The sequence below is a fragment of the Episyrphus balteatus genome, chromosome 3 (genome assembly GCF_945859705.1).
Source record: "Episyrphus balteatus chromosome 3, idEpiBalt1.1, whole genome shotgun sequence".
Taxonomy (NCBI): Eukaryota; Metazoa; Arthropoda; class Insecta; order Diptera; family Syrphidae; genus Episyrphus; species Episyrphus balteatus.
In genome coordinates, this window is record NC_079136.1 from 110,878,776 (window position 1) to 110,889,220 (window position 10,445).

The 10,445-nt window shown below is 30.7% G+C and overlaps 1 long non-coding RNA gene across 2 annotated transcripts; it reads right to left on the reverse strand.

The window, feature by feature from the left end:
- Positions 1-749: 749 nt before the first annotated feature.
- Positions 750-3,795, reverse strand: LOC129916559 (uncharacterized). 2 transcript variants are annotated; one of them, XR_008772501.1, is made up of 4 exons: positions 3,391-3,795; positions 3,150-3,204; positions 2,636-3,095; positions 750-2,549 (listed from the first exon to the last, which is right to left on the reverse strand). It is a non-coding gene; the product is annotated as an uncharacterized LOC129916559 (long non-coding RNA). The 2 variants fall into 2 exon arrangements; XR_008772500.1 differs by having other exon boundaries at positions 750-3,095.
- Between the last annotated feature and the right edge of the window lie 6,650 nt (positions 3,796-10,445).

The window sequence follows — 10,445 nt, forward strand, 5'->3', positions numbered from 1 at the left end:
CAATTTTATTATTTTACCCTTTGTTTTACTTCTATAAATCCATGAATGTCATTCTAAATTAATAAATATAAAAATAATCCAGCAATACAAAAATCTTAATATTTATTTACAGTTTTGTTTGGCATTTAAAAAAATTTCTTATTTGATTTAATTACTAAGATATGACAGTATAAGTTATTTGACAATTTTTCGATTAAAATAGGGTTGCTTAAGTTTTAAAAATGGCAATCCTATTTTTTCATATTCAATATCAACTTAGTTTTCATTTGAAACAAATTTTAACCTCTGTCGTTACGAGTTAAGTAACTCAACGGTCACCGCTTTGACTTTAAAGAGCTTTACAAGTTTGTGAGATAAACTTGTTGCTTACAAGAAAAAAATATATTTGGTGAAACGGTAATTCTACAAACTTGTGGTTTTCAAAAGTTAGTTGTAATTTTTTTTCTCGATAATCACAAATTTGTGAATTACTTATTTGTACTTTGTGAAACAGAATTCCATTGTACAAATTTGTACTTGTGATCTACAAGTTACAAATTTGTGCTTGTAACTTGTAGTTGGTGAAATAGGGCCCAGATCATGCTTTATTCCATTTATTTGCAGTGCTTCTTCATTTTATTTGAAAAAAACTTTTTCCGTCACACTTGAGTATTAAACCAGAAAGCAAGTGTAAATTTTATGCACTTCGCTAAGCTAAAATAATTCAAATCTTCAAGAAATCAAATGAGTACTGAACAGTTATGTTTTTTTAAATCAATATATCGTCGCTATGCTGCCAAAACGCACTAAGTCAAAAAACATAGTTTTGAGTAAATCGATTTTTAAGATTATTTCTCTTGTGAAAATTCAATGTTAACTGTTATTTGTCAGATAATCACTTTTAACACAAACTCAACATTTTGACATTAGTTTCCAAAAACTTTTTTGGTTTTTGAATAACAAAAATGATAATTATGTGAACAAAAGTAGAAAAAGCCATGACTTAGTGCCTTTTACCTGTAATGATTTGCAATTATTTGTTCGTAATGAATACTTTTCTGGCATATGAAGTTAAAGGAAACAACATTATAGCACAAAAGTAAATACAAAATCTCAATTATACCTAGTTAAATCAGAAATTTTACAACGTAGAAGAATTAAAAACAAGTAACTATTAAAAGAAGGCTTTAAAAATGGAAGCAATTTAAAATAATCTCTTCCATCTAATACATCTAGTTCTGGAAGGAAATCTTTTGTCTAACATTTTGATGGTAATGATGAAAACCAAGAATGAAAAATTTCAGGAATAACACCTTTCTTACAAATGAGGCGTTCAGAATAATAAAGGGTGAAGTCCACTTCTCTATACATAAGTCGGATTTTTAAAGGTCTTTAAAATTAAGGGTTTTGTTCTATATAAAATAATATACAAGAAAGAAATCTGTGAAACCTTTATTTCAAAAGTTCCTTTAGTTCTTGAGAAAAGGCTTTTCAAAGTTCAAAATAATGCACAAATTTCAAATGGACTTAACCCATTATTACTCTGAACACCTCATATATCAATCAGGTCTTTCTCCTAGTTGTTCTAATTTAAGAGGTTCGGTGCACCCTGTACAGTCTTGGCCATTTTTTTACCGGCAGATAATTAGGAACAGTATTTCTCCCTCTTCGAAAATTCTTAAAAATGTTCAAGTTTCGAAAATTGTGGTCAAATTCATATTAAGTTTGAAGTATTCCCGGTTTATTTTTTTCGTATCGAAAACATTTAATTTGAAGCCAGTTAAGAACGAGAATTCTAATTCATTTTTAAAAGGTTATTAAGATTCATATAGAAAATTCAAGTCGTCTTTACTCGCTGATAAACTTATAATTTGTATTAATCTATTTACATTTGACCGCTTTTTTCTTACATTTACCTCACAAGATACTTTGTAAGTCATTTTTCAAATTTAAAAATGTTGTTTTGAAGACAGGAAAAATGCACTAAGTCTCATTAATGCTTTCTCTTGCTATAAACTGGTACTAATTTAATTTTTTTTGCGTTACAGGTAAAAAGCACTAAGTCAACTTAGTGCGTTGTGCCTGTATTAAAGTTATTTTTTCTGACTTCGTGCAAAAATATACCTCAAATAATTCATAAAGTACGCCAAATATTTCTTAGTGTGGTATTTTACTAGATCGATATCATCATTCTGAACCGTTTTGCATTTAAATCTAAAAATCCTTAAAATATGACTTAGTGCGTTTTGGCAGCATAGCGACGATATTTTTTTTTTAAACATTTAAGCATAATTTTTTATTATTCCGATCGGGGCTGTTGTCATGGGTTCTTTCTGTTGTGTGTTCTTTCTCTGCTTTGTCTTTCTTTGTTGTATTAATATCTTGTGTTGTATCAGCCAATATGTTCATAGTTTTCAACGCTGCAGTCATTCTTGTCCGTTTGATCTTTATTCGGGGAAGATTTTATGCAAATGTTACATGATAGGTAGCCAAGTTACCCACAGTAGGATTTCCCAAATATCATCATTAAAAAAAGATTAATAAGATTTTCCCTTTTGGACCTTGAAAATCTTTCCTTGCAGCACAGACAAGAGAAATGAGGATGTGTGATATGTTTTTTTTTTGTTTGTTAATAAATTTCAAATTAAGTACCTACATAAGAAATTTAAGGAATTAATGCTACCCCATCAGGATCATGTTCCCTTTCAATACTATGCCTCTCAGGACTGCTTATATGGTGGCACGAACAGAAAAGGTGGCGAAGTTGAAATTGGAAATTGAAATCGTAGAACATTGAAATCTATAAAAGTACCCATTTTCTAAACTCCCGTTAAAATTCCAGGTAACCTCTTTTTTTTTATAACCTAATGACTATAGATACTTTTTTTGCGAATCAATTTTCATGTTGATTTACGATGAATTCCACAGTTCAAATCCGTGTTCCAAGAACTCTGTCAATTCTAATGCTTTTCCCTTAAAAATTTCGAAATTAATTATTTCTAGAAATAAGTTTTTCCTCGTTATTTTCGTTACGAAAAGCAATTCTTCGAAAAGCCAATTTCAAAAATAGTTTCAATAGGTTTTGCGTTTATTTGCATCGCATCGCCTGGAATTAACTGTTTGTCGAAAATTGTTTTTATATTCCAAATCCATTATTTCCATTAAAATACCTTTTAATCCGAAATATTTTAAATTACCATTCTGCCAAAGTAGATTTCTCCAAAACTGTGCTTTTGCATCAATAGTTTCATATCCCCAAATGTATTCAACATCATAAACCACATCCACGAATTCCCCAAAAAATGAAAAATAAAAAAAAAAATATGAAACATTTTTATATTAAATATCCGAAAACCATAATCTATGAGTGTATTTGAAAGGTATGTATTCATTTACAGTTCAATGACTCACCTGTCAATCGATTCCAAGTCACTTGCTTGTGGGTTAATAGTCGTAGCAGCAGCAGCAGAGAGCAGTAGCAGCAACAGCAATTGATATGAGAGTTCGAGCTCACATATTACACTGACAGAAGTTAATTTTTTTTGTGCTGTTTTGTGCTCAGTATCGCTACTACTCGTTTGGGTTGTGTAACTGGAGTTTTTGACTTTGGTATATCTGCAGATGATAAGCATATTGTGGAGCGTGTTCAAAGCACACAAAAGTTAATAAGTTTCCGTGCACATTACAACCATCATTCTCTTCAAACTATACAAGCACTTCAGCCGATCTTAGCGGTTTATAATGCCCTCCCTTTCTGTTACGCACGAATTCACAATACCTACTCGTAGTCGACGTACCTGTTTTTAATGTAATAACTCTCCCGAAAATCTCCCCATTCTCCCCTGCATACATCTGCTTTCCCTCGTTGTTCATATTCAAAAGGGAAAAACATTCAAAATTGTTCGTTTATATACATTTTGCACTTTATTTACAAAATCTCCAGTGTTTCACGTCAAAATCAATATCGGAGAACCTATCCACATTACGGCGCATGGCATATTAACCTCCTCCATACAAATTGGTCCTTCATTTGTCGTTCGTTGTTCGTTCGTTCGTGCGTCTGTCGTCCTTCTCGTCCTCCGCATCGTCATCGTCATTCTCGTCACCGTAGGTATAGTCGTTTCTCATGCTGGCCCTTGAATATGAGTCCTCGTATCGTTCTCATCCTTGTACCTTCGCTTTGTCTCGTCCTTGTTCACTCAAAAAAAAAAGAGAAAAACACCTCTCTGTGCTCTTGTGCAAACTTTCTCCATTGTTATATTCAAAAGGTAAAGTGGTTTTTGAATATGAGTCTTGTCCAATCCCATATCGGAGCTTATGATGATGCGTTGGTGCCGTCTTTAGGGCAAGTTGTATTCGAAACATTGATGATCGTAGATAGCTTAAAATTTTGTTGTTGTTTTGAATATAATGCCTCTTAAAATAAGTAGATACGAACTTTGAGTGCGGAGGTTTGCTGGACCGACCGACATTAGAATATAATAACAAACTTAGTATTTTTTTTTTTTTTTTTTTGTAGTCTACCGCCTGTGTACCTGATGTGTTGTTTGAAATTGTTCAAATGAACGCGTTTTAGTGTTAATGTGTACTTGTTCGAGTTTTGTTAAAAGTTTTGAGATGGAAATGATGTTCTTAGTGGGAATATTATATATACCAGGAGATATTCTGATTTCAAATAATTACTGATGAAAAGAGAAAATTTAACTACTGCAAAAAGTTTAGAAAATTTTGGATTGCAGAACAATTTAATGGAATGAATGTTAATATTATCTTGCAAACGCAAAATGAGGGAAATTCAAATTAGAATATATGCATGTTTATGTATGCATTTTGGGTCGCGTTATATGTAGGTATGAGATAATAGAAAACTTGAAAAAACGCGTAATTCTGTGTAAGGAGCAACAGGATAAAAGGATGATTTAATTAATTTCAAACTCGGTCTATAATGTTTATTGTAGTGTTACCTACCCAGAACAGTTTTTAAAATTATTTTAAGGTTCTAAATTCAATATTCTTGCCATATTCTGGGTTAAGAAAAGTTAAATTTTTATCAAAAACGACTTCAACGATTTCTGAAAAAAAAAAAAAATATAGGTACCACCACCATTTTGAATGAAGTTTTAAATTGCTCGTTCACTGTGGTGTATGTGTAACATTTTTGTTTCAGTTTTTTTTCTTGGATAGGTTACTAAATTGTAAGTAAGGTCTTGAGGCGTGGTGCCTTTCAGTGAGTTCTGATTGTTAAAACCTCTTTCAAACATCTCGAAAACCACTTTAAGAGTTTGTTAATAGGTAAAACTCATCCCTGGCGAAAACTGTTTTGCTAAATCCATTTTTAAAATTGATCTTTGGAATTTTCTTAATTTGGTTGGCACCAAAAACGATTAGAACAGGAAATTTACAAGTTATATCAAATATAACTAATACTAGATATCAATTAAATATGGAAAATGGAATATCTATGGTAGAGGGCTATGTGAAGTTGGCACCCCCAAATGCAAATTTTTTTTTTCAAACCTATATGGTTCGATTGCCCAAGGTTAGCCCAGGATAGCCCAAGATTTTTTTTCGTAAGCCCACCCTTAGTTTTAAAATTAGAATAGATTAGATAAGATTAGATTAGATTAGATTAGACTTTATTGAAGCATAAAAAAAAATAAATTTATAAATACAATATTTAAATACAAGTCGATTACGACCTGGTATATAACCGTCGGTCAGATTGACAGAATATAATATAATATTTTATACAATGCGTTTTGTGTTAATTTTTCAAATAGAATATAATAGTTTACAATATTAAGAACAATTTTTTTTTTTTTTTAATTATAACGGAATTATTTTTTTTCACCTCAAAAATCACTAAAAAAAACTTTTTTTTATACTGTGAAAAAATTGTTGGTTTTGCACTGTGGTTCGATTGCCCAACGTTAGCCCAGGATAGCCCAACTTTTTTTTTTCTTGATTGCACTATTTTTTCAAAAGATACAACAAAAAACTTTTTTTCATATCAGAAACCGAAAAAATTTAAATTTTTTTTTCCTGTGAAAAAATCCTTAGTTTAAAACCGTGGTTTGTTTGCCACAACAAACGAATAATTTTTGAAGTCTCAAAATCAATTTTTTGTTTTGTTTGCCATATAAGTACCTAGAAAAGCTACATGCTTAGTAAAATATATCCAAACGTATTTCAAAAGTAACAACAAATATGAAATGGTGTAAAGTGATTGCTTTTTCAGAACACGAAAAAACACTTTTTTCAAAGTATCAACTTCTTAAAAATCAAACATTTTTTTTTTCAGTGTAAAATTTATCCTTTTTTCATTTTTCCTCAATTAACCATTCTAATTCCAACTAATTACATCACTTTTTTTCGTTAGCCCACCCTCAGTTTGAAAGTTATAATAAAAAACTTTTTTCAAAGTACCAACTTCTTAAAAATCAAACATTTTTTTTTTCAGTGTAAAATTTATCCTTTTTTCATTTTTCCTCAATTAACCATTCTAATTCCAACTAATTACATCACTTTTTTTCGTTAGCCCACCCTCAGTTTAAAAGTTATAACAAAAAACTTTTTTCAAAGTACCAACTTCTTAAAAATCAAACATTTTTTTTTCAGTGTAAAATTTATCCTTTTTTCTTTGAAAAAAGTTTTTTTGTTATAACTTTTAAACTGAGGGTGGGCTAACGAAAAAAAGTGATGTAATTAGTTTGAATTAGAATGGTTTATTGAGGAAAAATGAAAAAAGGATACATTTTACACTGAAAAAAATATGTTTGATTTTTAAGAAGTTGGTACTTTGAAAAAAGTTTTTTGTTATAACTTTTAAACTGAGGGTGGGCTAGCGAAAAAAAGTGATGTAATTAGTTGGAATTAGAATGGTTAATTGAGGAAAAATGAAAAAAAGGATAAATTTTACACTGAAAAAAAAAATGTTTGATTTTTAAGAAGTTGATACTTTGAAAAAAGTGTTTTTTCGTGTTCTGAAAAAGCAATCACTTTACACCATTTCATATTTGTTGTTACTTTTGAAATACGTTTGGATATATTTTACTAAGCATGTAGCTTTTCTAGGTACTTATATGGCAAACAAAACAAAAAATTGATTTTGAGACTTCAAAAATTATTCGTTTGTTGTGGCTTTTAATGTTAAATGTCAACTTAAGCTTCTTAACAGGAATGTTACATGGACTACATTCAATCAAGTAAAAATGTTAATTCAAATTAAAAACATTTATTGCGCAAAGCAAACACCAGTGAATTTAATTGTTCTTAATTATAAATTAAAAAAGAGTCACTGAGGTGTATACGTACTTTTTTTTTTTGGTGTGGTGAATAAAAACTAATTCTTCTATAATTTTTAAACTGAGCTTACGATAGCAAAAATAAAAGTTGGGCTATCCTGGGCTAACCTTGGGCAAACAAACCACGGTTTTAAACTAAGGATTTTTTCACAGGAAAAAAAATTTAAATTTTTTCGGTTTCTGATATGAAAAAAGTTTTTTGTTGTATCTTTTGAAAAAATAGTGCAATCAAGAAAAAAAAAGTTGGGCTGTTGGGCAATCGAACCACAGTGCAAAACCAACAATTTTTTCACAGAATAAAAAAAAGTTTTTTTTTGTGATTTTTGAGGTGAAAAAAAATAATTCCGTTATAATTTTAAAACTAAGGGTGGGCTAACGAAAAAAAATCTTGGGCTATCCTGGGCTAACCTTGGGCAATCGAACCATTTAGGTTTGAAAAAAAAATTTGCATTTGGGGGTGCCAACTTCACATAGCCATGGTAGAGTCTGTATTTGTGTATGCCTCTTTTTCGCTGACTGTAGTGGAGCGATTTGTTTAATATTTTTGTTATTTAAGTGCTTTAATTTTTTAATTTGTTATTAAGAGTGGCCATGGCACAGAGGAATAGGTAGATGACTGCAGAGCAAGACATCGTGGGTTCGAACCCAACGGTCGGCTCAGAAGTTTTTTCTAAATCGCCAGCTTAACTGAAGCCACCTGTGCGATAACATGAGACAATTGTCAACGATGTCTCTAGGCCAGTCATTATGGAAAAAACGGCTTAGAAATGCAAAATGACGAGAAAACTAAATTTTGGATATGTTGTAGGGGATGCTTAAAAAAGCTTAACTTGAAGTTTTCGACCAAGATTTCCTATGAGCTTTTTCCGCAATAACTTTTTTGACAATAACTCGGCTATCCTTCGAGATACGAAAATTTTACAAGGAGCTTTTTTGTAGCTTTTACCATGTTCTACATGCGTACACATTTTTTGCGTATCTTGAACCGTTTTCGAGATATCGATCAAAAAAGTCAAAAATTTACGATATGCGAATTGTTTTTTGACATTATCTATTTTTTGGTGATGAATATCCAAAAAAATATTAACATCAAATTTGTAGACCCTGTTTAGACCTACAATGTTGTATTTTTATTTATGTCAAAAAAAAACAAAAAATACGAAATGGTAGGCCTGAACAGGGTCTACAAATTTGATGTTAATATTTTTTTGGATATTCATCACCAAAAAATAGATAATGTCAAAAACAAATCGTATATCGTAAATTTTTGACTTTTTTGATCGATATCTCGGTTCATGATACGCAAAAAAGCTTCCTGTAAAATTTTCGTATCTCGAAGGATAGCCGAGTTATTGTCAAAAAAGTTATTGCGGAGAAAGCTCATAGGAAATCTTGGTCGAAAACTTCAAGTTAAGCTTTTTTAAGCATCCCCTACAACATATCCAAAATTTAGCTTTCTCGGTCATTTTGCATTTCCAAATGTATATAATAAATGGACTACTCCCCCTGTGTGCCACGTATTTATGTGTTATATGTGTTTCTGTTGTTCTTCCTATTCTTTGTCTTTCTCTGTTGTGTAAATGTCTAGTGCTGGACACTAAGTCTAGTGCTAATGGACTAAGTTTCCGAAGCTGTAGTGTGTGTCTAGTCAACGGCGTATACAAGGGGGGGTCACGGGGTCATGACCCCCCCCAAGAACTCAGAACTTAAAAAAGAATTTGTTATGTGATACTGAAATCTCTTGAGTAATATTATTTTTAAAATGTTGAATTTTTAGAACATGAACGAAAATTAAAGGTAAACAAAATTTTTGGCATTCAAACAAACTATTTTACCATATTTTGGGGATGTGGTCATATTTTTAGCGAACGCTATGCTGGATTAGGATTATTTTGATTCGTTCGATAATATTAGTTGAGCTGTAGAGTTTTGTATGGAAACAAAATCCGGATAAGTATTATATTCAAAGCTTTTTAAAAGAAATTGAATCTAGTAGGTACCTAGTAGGTACACAAAAATAATATCTTAAGGGCAAGACACTGCTTACCAGCAAATAAAAGAAGCAGCCATATCTTCTATTTTTTTATATGATGAAGTGAATAAAATATGTTTTAAATAGGTAAGCTTTCTGTGGCCTTGCTGTGTGGAGGTCAATTCTGTTGATAAAATTCGTCATCGTCAAAATGTTAAAGAAGGATATCATTTCTCAAATCTTTTTAGTTTTTTGCAATGTTCCAGTTCAATACATTCGTCTGATAAAATTTGGTGAATTTTGTTTGCTTACAGAATATAACAGTATTTTGTACATACTTAATTTGCTAGATCTGTTGCATTTTTTGAAACAACTATCGATTTGTTAATCATCAATGGCCAGCCAATTATAGAAGCAATGTAAACAACCTTTTCTAAGGCAATTTAAATATTATTATTAAATATCACTTAGGGCTAATTTTTTGAATAGTTAGATAAACCTAAGTTAGAGCTTATTCCTACGAATAAAAGTTTTTTTTTATAGTGACCTTTATTCTTCTGATAGTCTATCTGACGATTAAAAAAGCAGGGCTTAATCTAATAAATACAACTGAATGTTTTTTATATTGTAAACCGCTGATTAATACCTGAAAACGGTTGAATTTCAAAATATCGCCAAAATTATTTATTTTGTCTTTACTATTTTAATAGAGGTATTTTAAATTCCCATACAATTTTAAAACAAAATTTAAAAAAAAATTATATTTTCAATGCAATTTTTTTACAAAACCTTGCTATTCGTTTGCCTGAGGTTAGGAAGACTTAATTCAAAAGTTATTAAGTAAAAACGATTTTTATTTTAACTTTCTGGGCTAGCGGAAAACAATGAACAGTTGTTTTAAGGCAAATTATTCAATCGAAGTACTCGTACAGTACATTTTATTTTTAGGAGAGGATAGCCTCAATTGGTCAAAATTAAAGCCTAGTGCGCTGCTGATAAGAAACGAAAAATCCCATACAAAAATGAAACAACGAAATGGTAAACCAAAAATTTCGTTCAACTTTTCGTTCTGTAGTACGCTGTTTGGCACAACGAAATTGAAAGTCTAAACTTCTTTTTCGCACACAAACAATTGCCGGGGACATTCATTGTGTGTGGAAAAATGACATTTTGAGTTTTTACTTGCTCTA